The sequence below is a fragment of the Phasianus colchicus genome, chromosome 16 (genome assembly GCF_987193195.1).
Source record: "Phasianus colchicus chromosome 16, bPhaCol1.hap1.1, whole genome shotgun sequence".
Lineage (NCBI taxonomy): Eukaryota > Metazoa > Chordata > Aves > Galliformes > Phasianidae > Phasianus > Phasianus colchicus.
Window position 1 is genome coordinate 5,958,779 of NC_143451.1, and position 15,802 is coordinate 5,974,580.

Below are 15,802 nucleotides of genomic sequence, written 5' to 3' on the forward strand. Positions count from 1 at the left end.
GAAACAGGTGGTGGTGCCTTTCTGCACCTCTCTGGTTGGGCTTTGGCAGCTTGGGAGGATTCACGATCATCAGTTAATAAAATTCTGTTTCTGAATGTATATTCTTTTAAAATTTAGCTTCTGGAATGCCAGCCAGAGGATTGTTTTACATTTCAATTTTACAACTATTAGGAATGCAAAAACTGTTAGCGCTAGACTGTTTCTTTTCTTCTATTTGTGCAGCTGATTGACTGTTTCACACTGAGTTCTCTTACAAATCCAGCTGAGACAATTCTTGATTGTCTGTGTTAGGGTAGGGAGTGTTCTATATAAAGCAAATAGCACTGTTAATCCAAACCCTGTCTGTGCCAGTGTGGAAGAGCGCGCCGTGAGAGTGGGACTGAGAAGAGGAGGGCAAATGGCAAAACTGACAGTTTTGCGTAAGGATCCCTGAGCTTCAAGCACCCCAGTGGAGTACTGGGAAGGAGGGCACACTGCTTCAGGGTCTGGGCAGCTTTGCTGGTGTCTTCACGCCTACAGCAGTGTTGGCTGCAGGTGCCTGGGCTGGGCTGAGGCATAACCTGCACAGGGAATGGCAGTACTGTGCCACATCGCCTGAGCTGACTGCCCTCTCTGGTCAGATGTTTTTTTCTGAATTAGTTTAAATCTAAAACCAGGTCAGCTGAAAGAAGAGAGTATATGAAATATACACGAAGGAGAAGTTAAATTCTGTGTGGTCCCACAGGCCTTTCTCAAACGCTTTTGGTACATCAGTGAGGTGGTATCTCCCTAGTGAGGAGCACACTGGATGCCTGCTGCATCGTGGCCCTGCTGTCGAGGGCTGGGGTGTCCCACAGCAGCTGGAAGAGTACTGTTACAGGCTGATCCTCCAGCACGTTTCCTGGCTGCGTTATGACCTGGCATAAGCATAACCTGAGGCAAAGGGAAGCAAACTGTCTCACCATAGCCCACCAGGCCCCTTTGCAGAGTGGTTAGTCACAGCACAGCTGCAGAGGGCAGAGGCAGATGTAAGACTGACTTGTTCAGAAATATCTTGCCAGAGCATTCATGCTCTTCACTGCCTCCTGTGATTTTTGGGCTGTGGATGAGGTATGTAAGATGAATCTGCTGATTTGTAGTATCGTACAAGACTATTGAAATTGTGCCGAAGTTATTACTTTTTGAAAGAGATGCGGTGGAACCTGTACTTGGCTCACTTAAATCTCTTCAAGAGGAGGAAGTTATTAAAAGAGGCTTTCTAATCCCAACCAGTTCCACAGCAAAGTATTTTATTCCGTTCCCATCACAAGTGCTTGAACAGGTATCTTGGCCTCCCCTCCTTTTAAGCCCTATTGCAGAGGTACACAAGTGGGGGAAAAAAAAAAAAAAAAAAAGTGGGGATTTCATTAGCACCTTTATTAGCTCTGAGGTAGATTATTTAAAAGATGGAAACACGAGCATTCAAGTGTCCTGTTTAAAGAGAATCGGGAAGAAGTACAAGAGTGAGCTGAACTTCTATTAAGACTGAATGAACATTAATAATGGGTGAATACTCCTGAAGTCTTCTCTTGTGCTGTTGAGTTTTTTTAAATGTCAGTAATCACAATGCAAGGACCTCCTTGTTTTTTTCTTTTTTGCAAAGTGGGATGTGCCTGCTAACCTAAAGAGCCATCTAGGTTAAGCCGTTTTAAGACATTAGGAGTGGAAGTTAGTATTGAAACGTGCTCGTGGTTTGTTTTTCTTCATGTTTGAAGAATGATTGATATTGGAGTGATGGATTGTAATCGTGATAGACTACTCTGTTTGCTGTTGACTCGTGTGACGTTTGCATTGCTCTCACAGTCATATTAGAAATGGGGACGGCCAGGTCGCTGTTGAATAATTTTAATGAGAAGTGTCCTGTAAAGGAAAAATGACAAGTCTAGTTCAGAACACCAGATTAAGGTATTATCTTTTCTTAAAAGTAAGTTTGAATTATTATTTATAGTTTAAATTGTACAGTATCTCAAACCAAACTTAAGGTGAAAAACATTGCATTTCATGCGAGACTTCTCCCATCCCTTATTAAGGTTGTTTTTTAAGAGCAGAAATAAGCCAGAATCAATAAAACCAAGCCGTTCATTCAGAAGAGTTTTGCAAAATAATAAAAGTCTCATTTTGAAGAGCGAGTTGACTATGCTGGTGCCATGTTGCCTCTGTGTTTCAGTGCAAAGATAACAGCATTTTGCATATGCTTCCACTTTATTTAAATGTAGCCTTCGCACATCATCATAATATATCTTTGAATGGAAAAATCTGAACTTTGGTTAGTGATATATTGATGGAAGAATTGTTGGAATAAGGCAAAGGTTAAGGTGGTCATTCGACCAGAACTCCAGCCAAGCTCTAAATGAGCCATTCTTTATCTCTGGGTAAGTTCAGATCACTTTCCTTTGTGACTTCTTGTTTAGCTTTGTGTGCTTTCATCTGAGACTAAAATAAAAAGACCTAAATTCTAAAAAGATATAAGGTAGCTCCTTTTCAGAGATTCTATAGATCTGCAATAGTTGGGTCTTTCTTTTGGGCATTTATCCAAGCCTAAACAAATCTCTGCATAGTCTGAGGAACAAGAACTGAATTGATATTACACAGACTGCTTCCAGAATTGAAAATAAAACAGCCAGCAAGTGCGAAAGGCAGAGTAAAACAATTCTGTCTTTCCCAGCTGAATAAGAAATAAGTAGATTGAGCCTCTAGTCTTTTTCCTTTCCACTTCACCTGGAAAAGCTGTATTTTCAGGGCAGAATATATTAACTCAACTTAGAAAAAAATAGCTCCAACTCTTGGATCATCCCAGTCCACGCAACAATGGGGCAGAGAATGGAGCTTGATTTGTTGTTCAAAGCAATTCACCAAGTGATTTCTACAAATCATTTATAGTCTGTAAATATGGTTCATTTTGCTCTATGCAGAAGCAAACTGTCTCGCTGCTCCTTGAGCTTGTACATACTGTTTTCATGTACTCCTGGAGTAAATGAATGATTCTGTGTGCAGACGTTTTCCATTGCTCGTTCTAAATCTTCTGCTTTCATTAATACTTGAGTTTAATTGCATCAGTATCAACTCAGTCAAAGCCAGTTGTTTCAAGTATTTAAAACAAGTTTCTAGAAAACACTGGCAGCTCTTTCCCAGTTGATGGGTGTCTTAGGTTCACCTGTTGTGTTCAGGGAGAATTTCTTCATCCAAGCGAACCCTGCCTTCTGCCTCTTTTAAGCACACAGTTTTGGAGTGTGCCCGATTAGAGAACCAGACATTCTTCCTCTATGTGTGTGAAACACAAAACCACGTGTATAAAACCTGTCAATTTTTTTTTTTTAATTTAAAACATCTGTTGTCATGGAGAGATGTTCATCTGTGTGTAGCGAACTGACATGTTTGCTCCTTGTTTGTGTGATGGTCTTAGATTTGGAGTCCTTCTTTTTTGGGGGGGAGAGTGTTACCTATGGGGTAGTACCAGAGCATAGAGGAAAGGAGAATCCCTTTTTCTTTGTTCTCTGTTTTGCATGCTTCTGCATGAGTGTTATGTAGAGCCCCTTCAGTCAGTAGCTTTGACTTTGCACTCTTAATTCTGAAGGCATAATCATGATGTTTTCACTGAGTAAGTGGGGAGAATTTGTTTCAGATTTATCTTTCCCCTTGAAGTGACGGTTGTATCTAGACACTAAGAATATGCAAGAGGAAAATCTCACGCTAGTCAGTCTGTCGCTGATGGTCGAAAAAGGCTTAGAAACAGCATAAAGGTCAAAAATATTGTAGCTGAAAATAGAAATGTTTAAAGTTGGAGGGAGATTTATGGATGAGGACAGCATGAATTGGCACTGGAACCCGTCTCTCCCATTATTTCTCAAAATGACTCTTTTAGAAGCGTTGAAATCAAGATACTCAAGTTGGAAAATTAATGAGAAGGAACAGCAAATAATTAGGAACAATGCCATGAAGTAGTTAAGTACTCAGTGTACTGAAATACCTATCCCATAACTGTATGTATATGAATATAGAACAAAGAATAGATTACACTTGTTTTAATAGGCAAAAGTAGTCTCTGAATGTAGACAGCTTTGGCACTGGATGCTTGGAGGGAGTTGAAACCAAGACAAGAACACTCTCCTGGTCCTGCACCAGTTAGGAGGGAGAGTCTGTTTCTGACTGGTGAATAAGAGCTAATGGGAATTGTGTTCCCTTTGCTACCACAAGGGATTGAGTGCTTGAGCTTTGTGGAGGCACGCCTGGGTAGGTAGTGGGGAGGGAGAAGCAATTTTCTGAAAGAAAGAAATCCAAAGATGAATAGGGTAAGCTTGAGGAAACTTCCAGCCAGACTGCTACAACGTCTGTTTTTGTGTCTGCATGGAACATCACCTTCTTGAGTATGCAAGTCCAGAAATATAACTGGTCGTGCCTACCAAATATTTTCTTACACAGTGGTCAGAAAGGAAACGTTTCATTTTGCTGTTTAGCAAACTACGGAGAAGTGCTGGAGAGTTGGAAATAATCTTGAATGCTCTGTATTACCACTATGGGTGTTTAAAGATTGAAATTCTTCCAATACCTTACTTTCAGGTAAATGGCACTTCTCAGCTAAACCTCCAGGTCTACCTAGCTGTTGCTGTTGTCACTGTATGATGAATGCATGACAATACATTATTGTAGCTTTTCTCCCTTATTTTAATTGCTTAAAGCGAGCTGTTGGATGAATGTTATCTAGAAATTCTTCTGCAAACCCAGAGAAGTATTTTGAGTGGCTAAGATCCTCTGTGAGTCACTGAGTAACTTTCTTTTTCACTTTTTATTGGCAGAAAAGGAGCCTTAATACAAACGCTTAGCTCTATTGATGAGCCTTTATGATTTTTATTTTTATTTTTTTAATGAATGAGTGGCTTTTGCTTATAGAAGAATACAAGGATTTCTGGAGGTTTTTGTCTGAAACTCATGTTTAGTTTTCCTTAATGGCCTGGAGATAAACAGCTATCGTGCTTTTTTGCTGTTTCAGAGAATCCTGAGAATTGAATGGCTATTTTTAATGGACTGTTGCGTAATAAGATCTTTTGCTTCATTTTTTTTTTTCTTTTTTGCTGCTGTTAAGAATTTTTCACTTTAGAAATGAAAATTCACAAGTCTGAGAAACTCCAGGAAGTCACAAAGATCGTACGGCTTTGCAGACTTGATTGCACATTCGCAGTGCACCAAGTATGCCACAATGTAAACGCTGCTCACAGATTTTTACATTTTTTTAAATGCTGCGTTGCTGTTTTGGGACACTATCTGAAGTTGTGTTGCTGTTCTTTAACTTAGTCAGAAACACTCTTGCTCCAGCTGGGTTGGTAGTGTAAATGGCAACCAGCTGACACATCATTTCAGCCTTTTGAGTGCTGTAAAAGGAAGTATTTCAGGGCTCTTTGTATCCCACATAGCACATAAATGGTAGAGCAGTCTGTTGCAAGTTGTAAGTAATAATGACCGCTGATCTAAATTGGCTTAAGAATACAGTTAGGATTCACTAACAGCGTAAAGTAATCCAGGAGAAAACACTCTCACTGTGCAATGCTGTTGCGGTGCATTGTCTCAAGCAGGTTTTGTCATACTTGTTGGGAACACAGATATCCATAAATCCCAGCCACAGGACAAGCCAGGGCCATACAAGAATGACACAGAAGTAAGCTGAACTTAAAGTGAATTCTAGATCTGCTCCTTCACATGTTAACTTTAGTTCTTCAAATAACTTCATATTTTTTATGCTGATGATGCTGTATTCTTCATCACCATAAATCATTGCTTTATGCTGATGACACTATTTATCTATCACCATTAATCATCCGTAATGCTTGAGAAGGAAATGTTAGTGAAGAATACAATTTATTAAACATCACCCAGCAGGTCTCTTGAAAAGGTGGACTACCTGCAGACCAAAGACCATAATAATGCAGTGATGCAGAGGCTTGTGAGTTGGGAGTGGGGGCTGTCAGCAGAGGCAAACAGAGCTGGGAAAGGCCAGAAGGAGCAGAGATGATGATACAGAGTGATTGGAAGTCTGGAGAGGCTGGGTGCAGGGCAGGGGCCAGCGAGGAGTGGGCAATGTGGGATGGAGGTGTTCACTGGAAAGGCCGCGGCACATCTTGGGAGCAACGCAGAGTTCTGGTCAGCGACGCTCTGTTTGGGAAACTGTGGTTGAAACAGATGGTACTTGAAATTTAACTTTTCTTCCCTTGAGGTCTCCCTGCTCTTTGGAAGCACAGAATGCCTTCTGATATTTCCCTTGTCTGATCAGGGAATAATCAGTTTCTGCAAATCAGGGAAAGTTGAATGGCAGCAAAGACTGACAAAACAAATGCCTCAAGCCATAGCTATTACTAAGAGAGTGTTCCAGACCTTCGCTCGGTTCTTTGATCCAATATTTGATTGGATAATCTGTCTGTGCTATAAACTTCAAAGACCACGTTACTTGTTTGTCATCTGCTGAGATTATTTCTATCCCTGTCCACTTGAATCTGTGCATTTCCCATAAGGCACAGATTACTTTTTCATTTTTAATTTTTAATTTTTACCACACTTTGATGATGGTGATATTATACAGGGTCAGTGCTCAGTCAACTGTTAAATAAATTGCAAATTCTACAAAACACAGCCAGCAGAGTCATTACTAACTGTAATGCTGAAACTTCAAGCAAAATTACATCTGGCTACAATGCTATTCGGATGCATAAATTATACAGCCTCTGATTATCTTAAAGAAAATTCAGCTATTAAACTTATTTTATGGGCACAAAACAAGGGGAACTGCCAAAAGGAATCTGTGCGTCCTAAAAGTCACAAGAAGAAAAATAATTGGCAAACCTTTTCCGCCTGCAGTTTTATAGAATGTTCTCTCTCCCTCCTGATGTTCAATCAGCCTCCACCAGTGGCACAGATAAAATCATACAACAGCAGAACTGGTAGGGGAACGCAGCCTGTGTAGCTTTTGAACAGCAGGTGGGTCGAACATTTCAAATCTGACCCCAAACAGCACATATCTTTACATAGGGAGCTAGGAAGGAGGCTCTCCAGGGAAGAATATTGTAATTCAGCGCAGAGCACAATAAGTCAACTTGGTTGCGGGCAGCTACAGAGTTCCTTTGGAAAGCGTTCTGGCTGCCACTGTGCACGCAAGGAGCCAGTCCTCTTCGCGTGCAAATAGGTCCCTGATGCGTCGTGTCTGTATTAAGGCTAGAGAGGAATGAGGAGTGCAACCCACAGTGGTTGTCTGCACAACAGCTGAAATGCATATAGATTACAGATCAAACCTATGTCATTAACCTCTTAAACGCAGAGGGAGGGCATACTGCTTCTTTCTTTGTCCTCCCACCCCGAGCTTTATGTCTGTATTAGCAGTGTTAAATCTAGAGCTATCGTTAAAGAATACGTGGGCCACTTGTTTAAAGCAGTCCTGTCATTACATCTGCTGAGTTGCTTAAATGTATTTTAAATCATTCACATATTTGACAAGTAATTGCCAAAATAGGTTATATGTCACTGACCTTTATCAAAGTCTGATTTCCCGAAGCCTTGTCTCACAGTCCTCTTCTGTGAAGACATTCAGGGAAGTTAATTGCTCCCTAAACTAATTGCCTTCTCTGGCGCACTTTTCTGGGCTTCTGCAAGACAGAAACTTACAATGTTTGTTCCTACAATGGGTCTGATCTCTCTTGTATGGAAATTAAAGGAGGGACCCGAGTTCAACTTTGTTCCTTTTAATTTCCTTTCTTCCTCCCTTTGTGCACTGTTTCTTGCATTATGAAGTATTTCTGTGCAGATCTTACAGAGGACATCATTGTTTGTGACCTAGTATGTGGTATTGTATTAAGCATATACGTGTGAGTAAAAGGAGTCCCAGATAATGCCCTTGCACTCGATGAGGAGCGTACTGAATTACTATCACAAACCATATGGAGGGTAGATCTGTTTTTTCTTCACTGATTAATGGCAGGTATTCAGGATCTATTTCCAAGCTCATCTTTGAGTTACAGGGAAGTGAAGTTCCTAAAAGTGTTCTTTGTTTTAACTCAGCACTATGATGGAGTCCACCTGAATCCACCAGCTAGCACACTTTTATCCAAACAAGGAGCTACTCATGAGCTGAAGCATGTTGGTAGTTCTTAAATGTTAGCAGAAATACGAGTGGTACTGAATCATAGCATGGTCTTTGTGTAAACTGTTGTCAGAACACAGAATTCCCATGCTGTTACAGAAGGAGCTGTTTCTTTTAGTCCAACTTTGCTTTGGAGACAATTCTGTCTCTCTAGGAAAACATGTGAAAATGCCTTTGCCCAGTCCATTTACTAGCATCCGTAAGCATTTCCAGTGAATTCCATGGGTAGCAGTGAATGACTTCATTAATAATAATATCACCTTAATTTATCAGAGAGATAGACATGTCTTTTCATTTTCAGCTTAAAGGAAGACAAACATATCTTAAAAATCTGACGCAAAGCTCAAGACAATATCTGCCATTCTTTTTAATTGTATTCTATTAATTTTAGGGTATTTAATGAAATAGAATTTGTCAGTTCTTAATTGGTTAATTATGCGAGGCTTTGATTTCCCTACTTCATTTAGGCAGGACTTGGAGAAAGCCGAAAGTGTGGTTCTTTTTTCTCCCTCCATCACAGTTAGTATTTTCTTAACTGAGAATAGCATGATGTATAGAGGAATTACGTCTACTCGATAGGTAACAAAAATGATTGAAGTACTAAATTGCTGAGATGACCTCTCTTGACTATTTAAAAACAAAAACATTCAAAAATAGAATATATTTTAAATATCAATAGCATCTTTTAGGTTACCAATATTGAACACTTTAAATCTAATGTACACTGGTAACAGCAGGTTAAAATTAAGACAACGAAAGTTGCTGTTCTTATACTGCAAAGCAAGACAGTAGTAGATAGTTGTGAGGTGGCGATTGGTTAAGTCTCTATTTCTATCTCTGCTACTGTTTTCCTGTGCCACTGTGGAGGGAAGCATCTTTTTTTTTTTTACCTTCTATTTTTACTCATTTTTTTCATTACCATTCTCTTTATTCCTATAATCCACCTAATATAATAATTTGCTGTGCGTATTGGCTGTTGCACTGCACTCTGCGTGTTCCATGTTCCAAGAGGTAAATCGTGTTGGTGTAAAATACTGCAGAAGACCTTGTCAGTGGTAGCACTGGACAGAATCATGTTCCTTTCTGGAAATCTTACTCAGAAATAACAACTAATTTGGAATATCTCATTTCTGAATACATTTCCAAACGTTGCTGTTTCTAGCATGTCAAAACTCTTTTATGTTCCTGTTTTATTTGCATCCTGCAGTTACTCTGCTGAATGGAACAGGCTCAGTGGTCAGCTTAAAGCCTCCTGATGGTCCAAAGTCTCTGGGGGACAAACAGATTTGTGTCTTGGGAGCAACTCAGGGCAGCTCATCGCAGGAGACAAACTCCATTTTGTGCATTCTAAATTCATGGAAGAAAAAGTTTAGACAGATCTCTGCAGGAGCTATAGAATGATTATAATTCCCAAGAGACACCACTGTTTTTCCATATCTAAATATCTGAGATTTTTTTTGACAGTTCTTTCTAAATTCAAGGAAAGTGCACTTTTTTAAATGAAAAAAATATTGCAATATTGAAAACCCCGCTGTCAAGTAAACAAATAAGCCAGCAGCCCTGAGTGTTTGGCCATATTCCTTACACTCCTTATAGTAAAATACTCATTTTCTGAAAAAAAGCTGCTTTCAAGTTCATTACCATTCCAGAGGTGTCACAAAGACTGTATTTCCAAGTTCTATGGAAAACAAAGCGCTTGCTTTTTGGTAGAACACTCAAAGCAAAATGCTTAGGTAGAAAACATCCCATTCTCAGAAAAGGAAGAATCATGTCCCACTTATATACGAATCATTAAAAATCAGATGTCTATTGCACAGGTTCAGGTGAGAGCTATTTTAGCATTCTTAGCATCTATTTCCTAATTCCAGCTCCAGTTTTGGTACTTCAGACTGCAGTAAATTAAGAGACAACTGTTAACACATTTCATTGTATCTACCATGGCGGAGGTCCAGAGGGGTTTTGGACCGCTAAACTATAGTGAATTAGAAGTTTTTAAATTGTGGGTGTCCACAGCCTCCATCCTAAAGTTTGAGAAATCTATTCTGTATTTCTTCTAAACTTTATTCATTCCCTTTCCCATAGCTTAAACTTGAAGTAATTCCACAGATAACTGCTGCCCTGGTGTTTTCTATCGCTTTCTACTTTGGAGATTCCAATGTTTGTGATTTTATACCACAGACGCATACTCTTTCTGTTGTGGACACCAATGTTTTAGGAAAAATATACATTCTATTTAGAACTGCAAATATGATTTTTAGGTGCAGTTAAAATGCATGAATGTCTTCTGTGCATTTGTTGTGTTTTCCTATCTTTTGCATTTGTGACCTTGAGCTGAAGTTTAAAAAGAAATTGGGAAAACTGTTTATTTCCATTGAGTGATTTTAAAAAAAAATCTGTTCCAAATTCTGGGTTATAGTAAATGAAATTTTGTACTCCTCCTTCTGGTTGTGCTTTTAAGGAGTGTGCATGCTTGGAGGGCAAGAGTGAGACTGTCAATTTTTTGGTTGAAAACAGTTTTAAAATCTATTTCTGACTGTGAAATATGTCACCTAGGGAGCATATAATTTCTTCTATTAAAATGCTGTGTGTATATAATTTAAAATAACAATGCAGGTAGATATGCTGATGTTATGGTGGTTTTAATTTCAAGGATCTTAAAAAGAGAACTATTTCTGTTTGCTTGGGATCATAATCTGATGGTCCTTGACATGTGAAGCAATACTTTACTATATAAGTGCCTCTAGTAAGATCCATAAGTATACTAGAAACTGTGTCAGATGAGCAAAGTTGTTGATGTGGTGCAGTGAGGCAATATTAGATCAGTAAGCAGTCGAGAGTTTTATCCAGTCCACTAAGTAGATTTTTGGGGCTGCAGACTCACGCCCGTGCTGTAGATAGCCATCTGCTGAAGAACTGTCTTGCTGTGGTGTGAGCGTTGGCAGAAGCAGGCATCTCTGCAGGTGCGGTAATGTCTTGTTACAGCTGTGCCAGCTGTGGATTGGGCCCACGGAAGCCTCATTTATCTGAGACTTACATGATTAAAAATGTGCTATTTAATGCACTGGGGAAGCTGCCTTCAGTTTAGAAGTGCTAGCAGTTCTTACTCTTTTATATGTTCCGGGAGCCCAATAAACATCATCTCCTTCAGCTATACAGCGTAGCTGTTCTAGATGCCTGGTTGCTTTCTTGGATTGTGCTGCCTTTCTAATTAAATTGGACTTGGGGATTTGAAACCGAATTGTTATGGAATGTAAAATAAGAGGCTGTAGTTGAAGACTGGCAAGTCTTGGACTTTAGTACCATGGAAAGCCAAAGGAGGCTGAATTTGCATTCCTGTCTTGTGGCCGTGTCCCACCACAGGACTATCTGCATGCAGGTCTAATGGTGTTTTCTGTCACCTATTATTCCCTAAATAACTCCTATTTTTAAATGAGAAATGATATTTCTTGCTGTAGTACTGCTTTAAGTGAGATGACATGTCCCCAAAGTTGACGACCATTATCAGCATTGATAGACTGAATGACTCTCAAAAGGATCCTAAAACAGCTGAGGCAGGACAAGGCATGACAGAAAGCAACCACTCTGCTAAGGAATATAAGACATATGTTCAAAAATAGGAACAAGAAGTATATTTACTAAGTAGCACTACTGTGCATTTATTTAAAATGGACTGTAAATGGAAACTGCAGGTCTAATCTACAAGCTCTATTCAGATTGTGGCCGTGTGTTAAATGTAAGCAAGACAGGCCTTCCAGCAATTCCTGTCAGAATAACTGAGAAAGTAAATTATGTGACAACAATATCACTTAGGAAAGGAAAAAGATGAATACCTCTGATCACAGTGTAAGAGATGTGACATAGTGAAAGTGGCAGCTATAAACCAAAGAGGTCTGTGGAGGGCAAGTAGTGCTTCAGATGGAAGTGTGAAACAAGGGTTCCTAGCAGTGTAAAAGGAAAGAGAAGAACATACTGTTAAAAGCTACAGCCTTGGGCAGCATGGCATAGCTTCTGAGCAAATGATTGGAGAAAAGCCTCAGATTTTTAGAAAGATTTCTCTAAGTTTGGAGAGTTAAAATTACTTCTTTGTGAGCATCCTGAAGCTTTTAAAAGATGTGCGAGAGCCCATTGCTTCAAATATTTTCCACTGTGCAGCAATTCATGTGGGCATCTTAAATACTGCCATTTTGCAATGCTTCATTTCAATTGGATCAAAATCCAATATAAATAGACAAGTCATTGCTGTGATAAATGACAAAGCTGGCATTCACAAACAACGTATTTCGTATGCATTTAATTAAAGCACATACACTGCACATAAAGCTGGAATCAGAAGGGGTTCTCATGTATTCATCCGACACACAGCAACTGTTAATGCACAAGGAGATAGGTTGTGGTTTTGATAGTGTAGCGTGCGTTAGTGTAATGAAAAGGTTAATGCATAAGCTTAATGCAGCATAAAGATTGCTAGGATATCAAATTTGGACCACCTTCCTATCCTTTCCAACGTGTTTTCTTATTTCATATTCCTGCGATCCTTTTAAATATGTATAAATTGTGCTCAAGTTACAAGGTAGAAAGATTTTTACGTGTATAAAAATATGTTGACTAGTACCTAAATGCTAGACTCCATGGCTGTCACTGCCTATTGTATATAATTTTCCTAGACACACAGCTAGCCTTAGGCTGTGAAGGTAGGAGCTCTGTGTCAGAAAGACTTTGACAAAAGATATATAGCTTTTAATTTGCCCAAGGAACAGAGGGAGCAGATTTATGACCTAAAATACAAGGCTGAGAATTGGCTGTATACTTTCAGCTAATGGGTAGAGAAATGAGGAAATTCGCAATGGCTAGTTCATGCATAGACTGCCTTTTTTGCATGTTGTATAAACAGTCCAGAAAAATTTACAGGGCTATAATTTCAGAAAAATGAAGTTAATGGTATCCTTGTGTATGTATTCTATATCTTCTACTTTTCTTGAGGTTACTGTTCACGTAAAAATTCTCTCTCTAGCCTGGTTTAATTGATTGCATTGTTTGCATGTGTATCAGGCTAGATTATTAGCATTTTTTAAACAAAGATTTATGGGGAGGTGCGTTTTCTTTGTTAAACGCTATTTTTCATTAAGAGCCTTTGCAGACGTTGAAGTCTCAGAGAACTGGAGCTCAGCAGATCGGTAGGGCCGGTGCCAGATGTTGTATAAAATCCTGTCACCTCTGCCGGAATGAAGTCACCCAGATTTACGTTGGCTGAGGATTTGGCCCACAGAATTGATCTCAGGATGGCAGAGAGGCTCAGATGATGTCCTCTGTTCTTCACTCCTTTGACAAAGATAGCTTTAGAAAGCCATTTTGATTTTGTGGATTTATCCTTTGTCTTGACTGTCAGCAGACATAGCACTTCAAGATCAAAGGGGAAGAGATTTGAAGATTAAGCGTCTTTGAACTGGAGATGTCCTGCAGCCCCATAAATTCCAGCAGAGATCACTAAATCGAGTGTGCAATCATCAGCTGATTTGTTTTAACGATGCAGAGATCGAAAGCTGCCTCAGAGGTGCTGTGAGCTCAGTGCATGCAGAGCAGTGGTGAAGGTGTGCAGTCGGGACCCCGCGCAAGGCAGCCCTTTGATCAGCGGTGCCCACGCATCGCCGCGAGCTGCTGCCAGCTGCCGAGCTGGGGCTCAGCCTGTGCCTCTCTCTTGTTCTGCACAGATGTGCTGACCTGATGGATGGCTTTGGCCTCCTGATAGCTGAGGTGATACAGAGCTGTCCTAGAGGCAGAAGATTGGGAGTGACACTGATCTCGTCACTGTGAAGTTAGAGGGGTGCATGGAGATGGGATTAAGCTCGTGCCTGCAGCTGGGGTGTGGGAGAGCCACTTGGACGTGTCTCCTAATTTCTATTAATATTGCATTCTCTGCTCTCCTAGTTTCATTTGTTTAAAGACACTAAGGGATAGAGAGTCTACATCATCTAAGAATGTTTCCAGAAGTTAATTATACTAACAATTAAAAAATTGCTTATTTTTAACTCATCTGCTTCCAGGAGCTGATTGCCCTTGTAATATACCCTGTGCAAGTGCCTTCAACCAGCACTGTAACTGCTGGGCTGCAGCAATAGCTGGCTGCAGGAGCAATGGGTGTTTCTTTGGAAGTAGTAGGTAGAAGCATGAACTCTGAACACAGCTAGAGATGCATTGAGTCACCTCATTTTTAGCTTTTCAGAGATTGAGAAACATGAAGAAAGTGTATTAGAAGAAACTCTGGTAGGATTATTTGGCTATAATCCCTATTTATTCTTTGTTTCTCCATGTAATATTATTATTTGCATGTTAATTAATAGATCTGAATTTTCTACGAATTTTTCTTTTCCTAACGAAACTCCCTACTAGATTCGTTTTTCATGAATAAACAATCCACTTAAGCCGACATGCCAAAGGATAACATAAAAATTTTATTTGAAAAATAAATTACTGCCTTAAGTAGCTTCTGTAGTGTATCTGTAAAGTGCCAGTTTTAGAAGAGCCACGGGACAATTGATTTAAGCTAAATGGCTAGAGATGATATCATTATGAGTTCTGTGAGAAGCCCTTGTCAAAAGGTATAGATTGAAATTGTGTTTTTTTATTGTTGTTGTTAGCATAAGTCCTGTATAAAAAAAAAAAAAAAAAAAAAAAAAAAAGAATAAAGAAGTTCAGGATAACAATTATTCACATTTTCTGTGAATTTATTGGTTTTGTTTGTTTGTTTTTGGGGATGGGGGTGCTAGAGAAGAGAGGCTTGGATGATGATGGCAGCTCGATATCCAGTTTGTACAAATGGTACAATTATATGTTGTTTCCAGCTTTTCAAAGCTGGACAGCCACTGGAGGAAATAGCATCCTTCTAGTGAGATCTAGTTGGGGTTTTGCTGGACTGGGATTTGTAGTACATTGTACCTGGCATAATCCTGCACAACTGTGTAGAATGTGCTTAAGGATCAGTAGGTCAGGTTTGGTGGTGTTGCCCGCTTGGTGGGAGGTAAAAATCCTCCTAACTTCACCTTATCCGTCTTAATGATTTCTGAATTTTGATTTCTATATTCAGGTGGATTTTTTTTATGTCTTTTAGTGGTGGAATTTTCTTTTTAGTATTGTTCTGGTATTCTGTCAGTTCATAAATGGTCAGCCAATGAATCAGGTCCCATGATGGCAGGTTCCTGTGTGTGAAAGAAAAAGAGCTTTGTTTCTGTTGCAAAAATTGTATAGACTAAGGCCTACAGAATATTGCAGTTATTTAAAATTCAGATTTATTTCTTCCTAGCTAGTTCTGTGCTCTGAATGTCATATATTGAATGACTGCAATGAAATATAACTTTGTGCAATGAAGTATAACTGTGCAATGAAATACATCTTTGCACATCTATTAAAAAAAAAAAAAAAAAAAGCAGCTTATTCTTGCTTTTGGATTATTGTACATTTGGAGCTGTCTCATTGATACTAATTTAATTAGCAGGCACTAAAGTGTTCAGGGCCCAGAAAACATTTTCTGGGTTTCCATGAAAATTTGTAGCTGATGCTACTCTCAGGAGGTAGATAAATGTCTCTATCAATCAGTGATTAAAAAAGGCAAGAGATCTCTTGTAGGTTGCTAGAAACTTGATGTTACAATTAATCAAAAAGAGGAAATCT